This window comes from Cupressus sempervirens, chromosome 9 (genome assembly GCF_028749045.1).
Source record: "Cupressus sempervirens isolate cs-2001-9-10 chromosome 9, ASM2874904v1, whole genome shotgun sequence".
NCBI classification, from domain to species: Eukaryota; Viridiplantae; Streptophyta; class Pinopsida; order Cupressales; family Cupressaceae; genus Cupressus; species Cupressus sempervirens.
The window spans coordinates 80,316,772-80,327,853 of NC_143126.1; positions in this window are offsets into that span (position 1 = coordinate 80,316,772).

The following is an 11,082-nucleotide window of genomic DNA, read 5'->3' on the forward strand; positions in this document are numbered from 1 at the left end:
TTAGATCTGCACAAGAGAATAGCAAAAACCACAGATCTATAGTAGAAATGAAAGATTAGACTGAAAAATTTGAAAACAGAGAGGCTTTGTGTTCAAGCCCCATGGTGGGTGCCAATTTGTACACGATGTGAATGTGTATTCATGAAACCTTAGTTTAGAATGCAAATGGACTAATGAAAAACTAGACTAAACCTAAGATATCATCATCAGAATGTAATCTCTACGAGCATCTCATGTTTCCCTAACTACAAGTGACAGTTCTAGAATGGGAGAATGCTTAAAATGTAGATCTATGATGGATACATGCAAGATCTATGATTGAAATGCAGATTCTATGCTATCAAGATGAATATGCAATGAACTAACAAGTAATAAATGATGCTAAATAACACAAAATAATGCTAAAATGCTACAATGAGAATGCTAAAATGATGAGTCAAAATGTCCCTATAGTGTAGATGCCTAAGAATTGGGTTCTTTGCTTCTTGGATTTCCTTCCTATTTATAAGATTTCAGAAGAGGTTGGGGTAAGAATCAGGATTTTCATCTTTGACTGGGGTGAAACTAAAATTGAAAATATCTCATAAGAGACAAGGAGGAAGAGTCCAACAGACTTGTTTTTGAGGATAATTGAGGATATTTTAAATTCTTTTAAAATGAAAAGGGAGATTTTCCATTTTGCGAGGATAAATGATTTTGTTGATTTAATAAATGTGTAATTTACTTTCAACACTTTGTCTTTTTCTTCCTCCTTTTTGAATTTCATTTTAATGAATTTGAATTTTTTTCTCCTCTTTTAAAGTTGATTTAGGTCTTGTCGATTTGATAGGTGATTAATGACCTGATGTGATTTTCGATTTGAAAGTTTGTTGTGTCTTTTCTAATTTTCTCTTTAATTTGCACTGATTGATCAAAACTGCATGATTTAAGTCTTTGCCAAATTTTGGGTGTCTACACATATATCAATCAAAAATCAATTTTCTATATATGTAATAAAGAACTAAAATTGTTGCTCAACACTTATTTGTAGTAGCTTTCCTTGTAATTATAACTTGCTATTGCAATCAAGGAGTTAATTGAAAATCTAAGAATATTGAGTATTATCTGCCATAAGGGATAAATTTGAAAGAATAAGTATCAGTGAGAAAGTATCTGAATAAAATATCAAAATATAAAATCATATTCAAATCCTTGAGGTGCACCCACCTTGGCTCTACAGAGCCTAAAGTATAGAGAGTCTTGTGTACTCTATAGAAGTTGGTCTAGGGCTGAGATTAATCCTACTAAGCATGGGATCTAGCTAGTCCTTAGGCTTGTTTTTATCTCTTGCATTCTAGTATTGGGTTTAGAGCAACCTAGTAGTCCAAAAAACACCAAAAAAATGGTGACTCTACTGGGGAGTTGTGTAAAGACTTTCTCAAGTGAGCTATAGTCTTTAGTGTGATTTATCTAGTGCCTTGTCTATAGAGTAGAGTTGTATTACCTAGTGTGCAATGTTAAAATATTCTAATTGGCACTCTCTTTTAGATTCATTCTTGGAAGTTTTCCTTTGGTATTTTTGAGTCCCTAATGCTATTCTAAAATACTTTCCCTTCATAGGGTGGTGACTTAGTCAAAGGTTTTGTAGCTAGTGCTATATATTTCCAAAAATTTCTAACCAATTACAGATAAGAAGAAAAATACACAAGCTTTCACAAAGACCAACCTATAAATATCATTGTACACTGAATTACCTCCTAAGGGTAGGAAAAACCAAAATAAAAAGAAAATAGATTCTAATCCTACAGGAAGCCTAGGGCTTGTGTGTTAGCTCATTCACAATACCAACTAGTGGTAGAGAGAGAATCATCTTCTTTATGTTCTGAATCAAAAAATAATATACTATTGGGAGAGTCATTCACCACCCCATTCCAAGAAAAGAGAGTTTAACATGATAAGAATATGTCTTCTATAGGTTACATTCCTTGTACACTAGATATGGTGAATGAAATGAACCATAGGTGGGGATATAGGGGTAATATGGATGCTAGATTGAGTCCTAGACAAGGTCCATATGAGGAAAGAAATCTCATAGATTTGGATGACCCAGTGGATTCAAAGGCCACTTTTGTAGATCTAGAAGAATTATTTTTAGAACAAGAGGTTGTTAGGAAAAGGGTTGCAGAAGAAGAGACCAAACACATTCATTTGGAGAAAGAAAATGAACAAGTTACCTTGAATAAACTCATTGAGAGAGACAACTTTCATAGGAGAATGGCTTCCTTTCAAGAGAAAAACAAAAGGTTAGAAGAGAAATCTTCTAAACTACACTCTAATGTATTTGGAGATGTTGATGTTTTAAGATACAAGGTCCAAGAGCAAGATCACCTTCTTAAAGAGAAGGAAGGGCCTGTTATCTCACAAGTCCAACCCTACAGGCATGTTGATCCCAACGTTATAGATTTAATTATCAAAGATCCTGATAAAGGAAAATAGAAGGTGGTAGGGGTACAAATAAGTGAGCCCCAAGTTCCTCCTAGTAAATATAGCCTTGTCATGTCTAAGCTTGACGTGGATTTAGATAAGGCCAGAAAGGAAAGAGAAGATTTAGCTAAAGAGCTAGAAAAGATTGAGAATAAATCACAAGCTACTAAGACTAGGAGAAAATATAGTTTATCATGTCTAATTTAAACCTAGCATCTTGGAAAAACCAATCCTCACAAGTTGTCCCATTTTTTCCTACTTGTGAACCTCTGTTAACTACCCAAAACATATCACAGTCAGTCCCTACCTCATCTTCTACTACAAATACTCTGATACCTATGACTTAGCAAGTCCAACAACCTCAAATCCCTATCCAAAACCAAGCTGCTAGAGCAAGTACTTCAAATGCGATAGGATTCCAGAGAAAACCCATTTATATGGAAAACTATAAGAAAATTTCTTTTGTAGGCATTCTAGGTTTTCACATCCCATTTCTAATGATTTGAGAGACAAGGTTACTAAGTTTTCATGTAACAATGATGCGACTAGTGAAGAAAACTTAAGAAAATCCATAGATATACTCAATGGAGGATGTAGTAATGAAATTATTTGTACACGCCTTAATTGAAGATGCTAGGGACTAGTTTAGAAGGTTGACTTATTATAGTGTAGCCTCATGGAATGACTTAGAAAAACTTTTCAAAGAGCAATATGGTGACAAAACCAATGCTAGCTTTATGTTGGACAAGTTCAACAACTTAAAAAATAGCCCAAATGAGTCTACCTTTGATTTTAGTGTGAGATTTTAGAAAGGGATGTATAAGTTATTCCAAGTAATGAGACTTGGTGAAGACATGTGCCTCAAAATTTACTTTAATGCCTTTGTTAGTAAGATGTCATACACTTTAAGGGACAAGGATCCTAGAACAATGAGGGAGGCTTATTAGATGGCTGTAAATATTGAAAATAATAGAAGAGCCTCTAGTAAATTGGGAAGAAGGGATGACCCAAAACTATTCAATCCGAGGAATAATAAGAAAGAAGGTGAGAAAACTATTGTAGGCAAGAAGCCTGAAGATGATATAATGGGTCAAGTGTTAAACTTGCTAAAGAATCTAAATCCATCAACAAACTAGGCCAATAAGCAAAATACTGGTGATAAACCTCAGTTTAGTAGCCATTACAATAAGCTATCTCTAATTGGACAAGTACAGGGTGTCAGAACTATGAAAAATTAGAAGATTTTAAGAGTTTTAGTGCATACTATGCAAGTACACTGAATGCATGAGTACACACTTATCTCCTTTTGGAGATGCGCACCTGCGCAGGTGTGCACCTCCAAAGGGTGCACACTAGGTCAAAAATCAACACACCTAAGGAAAGGTGTGCATGTTCACACCTCCCCAAGGTGCGCACATGCACATCTTTCAAAGATGACTTCAAACCAACATAAGGGTGTGCACTTGTGCACCCCATAAACATGTACAAGTGTGCACCCTTTTTTTCACATTTTAAGAGCTAAGTTTCATATGTGTGCACACCTCACCAAGGTGTGTAGGTGTGCAACTATTCTAAAATGGCCATTAAACAACCATTATGCACACCTTGTACACCTGTAAGGGTGTGCTAGGTGTACTATTTTGCATTCCAAGGCTTATGGGGGAGATTCAATTAATCTTTCACTATTTTGGAGCATTTGGGCTAGGTTTTGTGTTAGTTAGGGTTTGTTTTGGGTTTGGTTTTCAAAATTTTGGACTAATGTTTGCTTCTTTGTGCAGTTAAAAAGATATCCTTTTGTTAGGGTCATAGATTTTGACTATTTTCAAGAGATTCAATGTTATGTTACTTTTAGTGCCAATTCAATATGTAATAAAAAAGAAACATTAAAAAAATTGTATTGAAAATGACCACTCAATATTTACCTATATCCCACACTTAAAACTTGATGTTGTTGTATTGAATCATTTCAACATTAAAATAAATGGCTGCAACATTCATAGGATAGACAACAATTAATAGTATCATCATGGCAAATTGATCAATCTGGCATGTGAAAACACCCAAATTTTGATGACAAAACTAGTATGTCAAAACACCCAACTTTTGTTGACAAGTATTATGGAACTGTGGCAGTTCTATAATGCTTCATATAGATCCAATCTTAAAAAATAGGCCCATAATATGTGCAATTCTAGAATGTTGACAGTCCCTTTCACTAAACTTACAATAGACACAATAATCAGAGACAAAAAAAAAAAAACTTTTTTTTGCATTAGTATAATGAGAAAATATTTACTCTATTCCCAAACAATCACATAGCATTCTTGCTAACTGTGCATTATCTAACTAAAATGGGACATCTTAAGAATAATAAAATTTGCTAATTGAGTGGAGCTTCTATGGTCAACATTTAATTATAATTAACTATTAAGTTAGATTAAAAAATATGTTAAAAATCCCCCCAAAATAAAGATCTTGATTCACAGTATATCCATCTGGAGATGTAACAAAAGCCTTGTTCCACCAGGCCTTTGTTTGTGACTAGAAGTGTCCCCAAACATCCTAGAACATGAAATGGCTTGAAGAGGTGAGGAGAGATCTGCATGTTAAGATATGGTAAAGAATGTTCATACCAACATTTGAATGTGAAGTGATCCATTGAGGTAGGGATAATTTTAGTGACTATTTGTGACAAAAATAATTACAATTAGAAATAGAAATTTACATTTATTCCTATAGAAACTTTATTTTGTAGATATAAAAATAAGGTCTTCAAGGAAATTAATAAATAATTAAAATATTATATAAAAATAAATATTTAATTTAAATGATCCCTCTGTTGGATGAGTTAACTTATTCAGTAAGTGGTACTAAACCTTTTAGAATTGAGCACTTGAAAAAAAAACATAATTTTCTACTTGAAATTCACAACACAAAACTGTATAGCCAATGAATTTTAGTAGCATGTAGTGAAAGCAGGGATGAAGACTTGCAACAGACACTGAAGCGATTCTACAATGCATTTTTCCAAATGATAGCCTACATATGGTGATGTTTGAGTCCAAGATCCTAAAAGAACTAGACCAGATGGTAGACAATTTGCAATCTAATTTTAGTGTAAATGGCTAATAATTTTTATTAAGCATAGAGGCTTTCTATAGTGAAAGCACTCATCAATGTAAACTTTTAAGAGTTTTTATTAAAATTGATGGTCGTTCTGTAGTGCCCGCCTATAGTTTGTTTTTCTATTATTTTTACCAAAATCTTTTATGCCTATTTCATGCATGTGTTAGTTTCAAGGGTATTGGATTTATAATTATATGAAATTATTTCATGACTTGGATTACATGTAAATCAATAAAGAATTACTTAGTTGATTATATTTCACATGTTGATTGATGATTATGATTACTAGTGCATTAATGATACTTTAATGGTTCATAGTTAATATATATAATTTCTTTCATAGAAATGTTAGATGATGCTTTAATGATAATTAGTTCATATTTGTAACGTTGCATTATTTTGTTTGGGCATTTGATGTTTGACTTATCATTATTATGGTTCTTACCCCATACTTGCATGTGTATGGTGTGTGTGTGTGTGTGTGTGTGTCTATTTTATCTTTTAGTTTGTCATGTTTGATGTGGTTAAGGGAGAGATTCCTAGTCACCTGCTAGTCAAAAATTACTTGATGTACCACTCTCGCCATTGCCTGTTTAGTTTATATATATATATATATATACTCATCTTTTATGCAAGATTATAGGTAGTTGGCATCGACTTTCCTTAATTACTAGGATGAACGTACCCTATCACAATAACTCAATGGTAAGAATGAAGAGATAATGTTTAGGTCCAATCCCAAGCCATAGCCTAAATACTTGTCTTGTAAGGAGGACTCGTAAATGACTTTCCACCATTTTAAAAACTTGTGAGTTTATCTTTGTCTGTGTTGTTTGATTTTAAGTTTTGGTCTATTTTGGTAATGTTGCTTTTATGTGGATTTCGCTTTGTGATTTATTTGGTAAATGATTTAATTATAATATTTAAGTTAATCATATAATATTAAGAATTATTAAATATTATTTGATTAAAAAAATATTAAAGTATAAGAATATTTAATTAATTAAATATGTGTTTTAATTTAGAAATCTAAATTTGAAAAATTTGTTAAAGAGATCAGAATATGATGATATGTAATTAATTATTAATTAATTAAATATGTACTTCTGTTTAAAAGATTTAATTTAAAAGTTTAACTTAAGAAGTTGGACAAAAAAAAGATAATTAAAATATTAAAGATTTAATATTGCTTTATTATAATTGTTTATTTTATAATAATTAAATTAGAGTTACATTTAAAGAATGAGCTTTGATTATTATTATTAATTTAAATAATAAACTATGCTTTAATCAGTGTTTGCACTAATTAATAAGTGGAGTATAAGAAAATATAAAAGAATATTTTAATTAAAAAGTTTTTTAAATGTGTATGAAAGAATTAAATTTAAAAGATTTGATTAAAGTTATAATTTAAGCGTATTTATATTTATTTAAATATAATAATAATTTATTTAAGAGTTTTTATTTTTAATAAACTCTAAATAATATTATTAGTTAAATTAATAAATATTATATTAAAAATATTTCATGATTTAATAAGGGAGAGAAAGCTTTAATTTAATAAAGTTTATTTTATTTAGGCAAGAGCCTACAACACAATAGTAAATTGTGAGCCTCTCATATGAGAGGTCTTGGGTTCAAATCTACTCGAGGTTAATAAATAATGATAATTAATAATATTAATAATGAATCTTGGCTTCGACCTCTTACCAAAAAAAAAAAACAAAATAAAATTTATTTTAATTAAATTGCATAAAGTGTGTGCATAAAAATTAAAATATAGTAATTAAAGACAAAGGGTTTTCTCATGATTGCATGATCAAAGCTTTGATTTGGGAGAAAAACTCTTTATTAAGGAAATTAGAGCTCATTTCTAGATACATAGGTTTTGGGGAGCAAAATTCAAAATTAGATCAAAAGAATTGTTGAAAGTTTCACAGATGGTCTCAAATTTTAGCTGTGGTTTTGAGGTAGGGTTTGGAAACTCATTGTAAAATTTTATTGAAAGATTTGTCCACTTTGTGTCTTCCTAGGTGTTTGCATATTGCTTATTAATTTACTATATTGATTGTTGAATAAAGAATTATGTTGTAGATTTTTAAAAAAAAAATTTATTAATCAAGAAAACTTGACTAAGGAAAATTATAGAAAAATTGTAGAAAATTATTGTGACTGTAATTCTTAATAACTCTTTTCTAATATAATAAAAATTTGATTTTTGAAAATTGGAAGAAAAAATAATAAATTGAATAGTTAGAGTTTCAACTTTAAATTTGTCTTTAGAACTATGAGATTATCATTAATTTTCTAAATATAGATAAATATTATGCTTATATCTAAAATAATTTAATTGTAAAATTCATTGGAAAAATAAAAAATATTAATCGAGAGGAAAACATGTTGCAACTAAACTTATGCATGCATGCGAAAAAAATATGATAAAAATAGAAACTAAGTATAGTAAGGTTACATGCATGTGAAAACAAATATGCTAAAACTAGGAGGTTAAGTATAATATGATTATATTCATGTGAAAATAAATATGCTAAAAATAGAAAGCTAAGTATACTAGGGTTGCATGTGAAAGGAAATATGCTAAAAATGGAAAAAAATAAGTATAGTATGGTTGCATGATTTGAGAGATCAAAGACATGCAAAAATACTAATTGCATGTGTATTTTTATTTAATGTAATTTAATTTTCAGATTTATTTATTTAAAATAAATAAATAAATAAAAAATAAATTAGTTAATTAAAAATAAAAATTTAAAATTATTTATTAATTTCTAAAAAAATTAAATAAATATTATTTATTTAGTTAAAGTGAATGTTAGTAATATTGGTGATTCTTTAAGTCTAAATAAACTCTTAGTTGCAGATAAATGATTCTATATTTATTAATGCAAGAGGGAGTTAATAAATAAATATTTATTAATTTTATTGTATTTTAAGGGAAGTTGTGGTGGAGTTCACTTTGTAATCATTTAGTTAATAACTATTTGACTCTATGAGAGAAATTATAAATAATTAAATTAAATTAATAATTTTATCTCTAGTTGCATTATGAATTAAAGGAAAAGTAAATATTAATATTAGACTTAAATAGAAGCCAAGTTAATATTTTAGAAATGAAATTGATATTATTACCTAAATATAATAATATACATTTATATTATTAATTAAATCATTTATCATTTAAGATTATGTAAATTAATAACATGATAACATTGCATGATATTTTATATGCACAAAAATATTGAATATTTAAATACTTATTATTTTAAATAATTATATTAGCATAACAATTTATATTAACTTGTATATTCTTCCCTTATTTCTAAACACATCCTTATAACCCAAACTAATCAAGAGAAATTGGGGGAATTAGATTGTCTGGCTGAAAACTATGTGTTTTCTAGTATTTTATTTATAGCCTTGTGATGTTTATTTTTGTGATGATTTTTCCTTGTGGGTTGTTTAGTTGGCCAAGTTAGGATGTGAACTAGAGGCATTTTTGAGATTTTCTTTTATGATTATTTGACTGGATGTCATGATGATGTTTATTAGTTGAATTGAGATTTATGTTTTATGAGTTTTATGCTATTGAGCATTTATGAGAACTTCAATTTTGAGAACCAAATTTATTTTTGGGTTGCCTGTTAAGAAACCAAATTCAATCAATATTACTCTTGTGGTATGGGACACTATTTTGGTTTGTCAATTTTGAGAAGGTAGTCTAAGTGCATGTCTATAGGAGTGGCTTGCAATGGGGGCCAGGGCCCAAAGTGGCTACCGGGGTAACTCATTATAAGTTGTGTAACAAGTGATAACATAGTAACTAAAATATCTTGCCTACCCCTTTTCCTTGTTAGATATTAAAAGATAAGTTAGAGATTTTTTCTCGTCCATGTCTTGAGTGCTTTTATAGACTAAGGATGAGATGGAGATGATACCTTGAGAGGTATGGCTATTTTCCTTGTCATCATGAGAGGGTATTCTGGTTTCACATAGAGTCACTAGGGGGCTAAGGTCCTAGGAGACTACCAAGGTAACTCTAGAGTTGATTCATGTGATGACACTCCATAATATGTAGCATTAGTCTCCTTCATGGTTTTTTAATATTTTCCTCTAGTGGTGTACTTGTTGGATATTGCTTTTGATGGTGTATTTATTGTGAATTGTTACTTATTGATTAGATGTCATTTTATTTTGACAGTTGAATTTTATTAATGAATGATGAGTTATTCATTGGTGTTTTTTTTTTATTGTTGAAGTTAGTGATTGGTAGTTTACTTTTATTGATGACAATTGTTATCTGTTGGTCATTGTTCTTGTGACAATTGACATTGATTTTGAGGTGGTTGTATATTTTTGGTCTTGGTATTTGTATGTTGACTTGGTATGTGGTGTTGGTATTGGAATGAGTGTCCTTTCAATTTTGATTATCTCTTTGTCTTGAGTAGTTTGTGTTACCCTTGAGGTAGTTGTTGGCTATTAGGATTCCTTGCCTAGGATTATTTTATGATTTGATTATCTGTGTATGGATCGTACATTATCTCTCCTACACGGTGGAAATGGGAGCCTTATTAGGTGACCACATGGTTGGGAGGTAGTGTATTCTTACCATTTGGGTCCCCCTTAGATTGACAGATGTTGGATGCTTCTTGATACAATGGTACCATTATCATTTTTTATCTTATCTTGAAGACTTCTATTCATTTGATGTATCTATGTATCATGTATTTTGAGATCCTATGGGGTATTGTATTGTATATTGATGTACTTGTATCTATATTCACATACCTTGTGACATATGTAGTGGATGTTATTCATTAGATGTGCTTTCATATTATTAGTTGTACTTATACATTTTCTTATATGACTATGTATGCATTTATTCATTTTATGATTATGGACATTGTGATTAAGACTTAAACTTATTAATAAAACTTTATTAAATGTGACGAAGGAACCTTTGAGAAACTGAAACTATATTGTAATTGATTACGTGTTCTTGGTGTTTTTGTATATATTACTTCCACATTATTGTTACTTTGATGTTGTTTAAACTCAAAAAAAAAATAGTTTAGTAAACTTTGTAACATATTAGGTTTATTTTTTTGGGTTCCTGAGCGGGGCGTTACACATTCAACTTGCAACATCCAAGTGGTAGATTATTTAGCAACATACAAGTGGTAAATTATTTAGTTGAAACACCATTCCAAGTGTGCTGGCATTTTGTATATTGGAAACATTTGTTGAAAACCCTTCTCAAAATATTGGCGAGCCATGTGAGTGTAGGCTATCCAAGATGCCAATTGGATTGGCTATTTGAAACCATCTTCCAACTCCATCAACAAAACTCCATTTGAGCTGTTTCATATTTGAATTAGAATGCCACGTATATATATTTTGAATGAGGTGTCAAAATGTAACTGAAAATAAATTAATCGGCCTATCTGTGCATCATATTAATAAATTAGAATTACACAC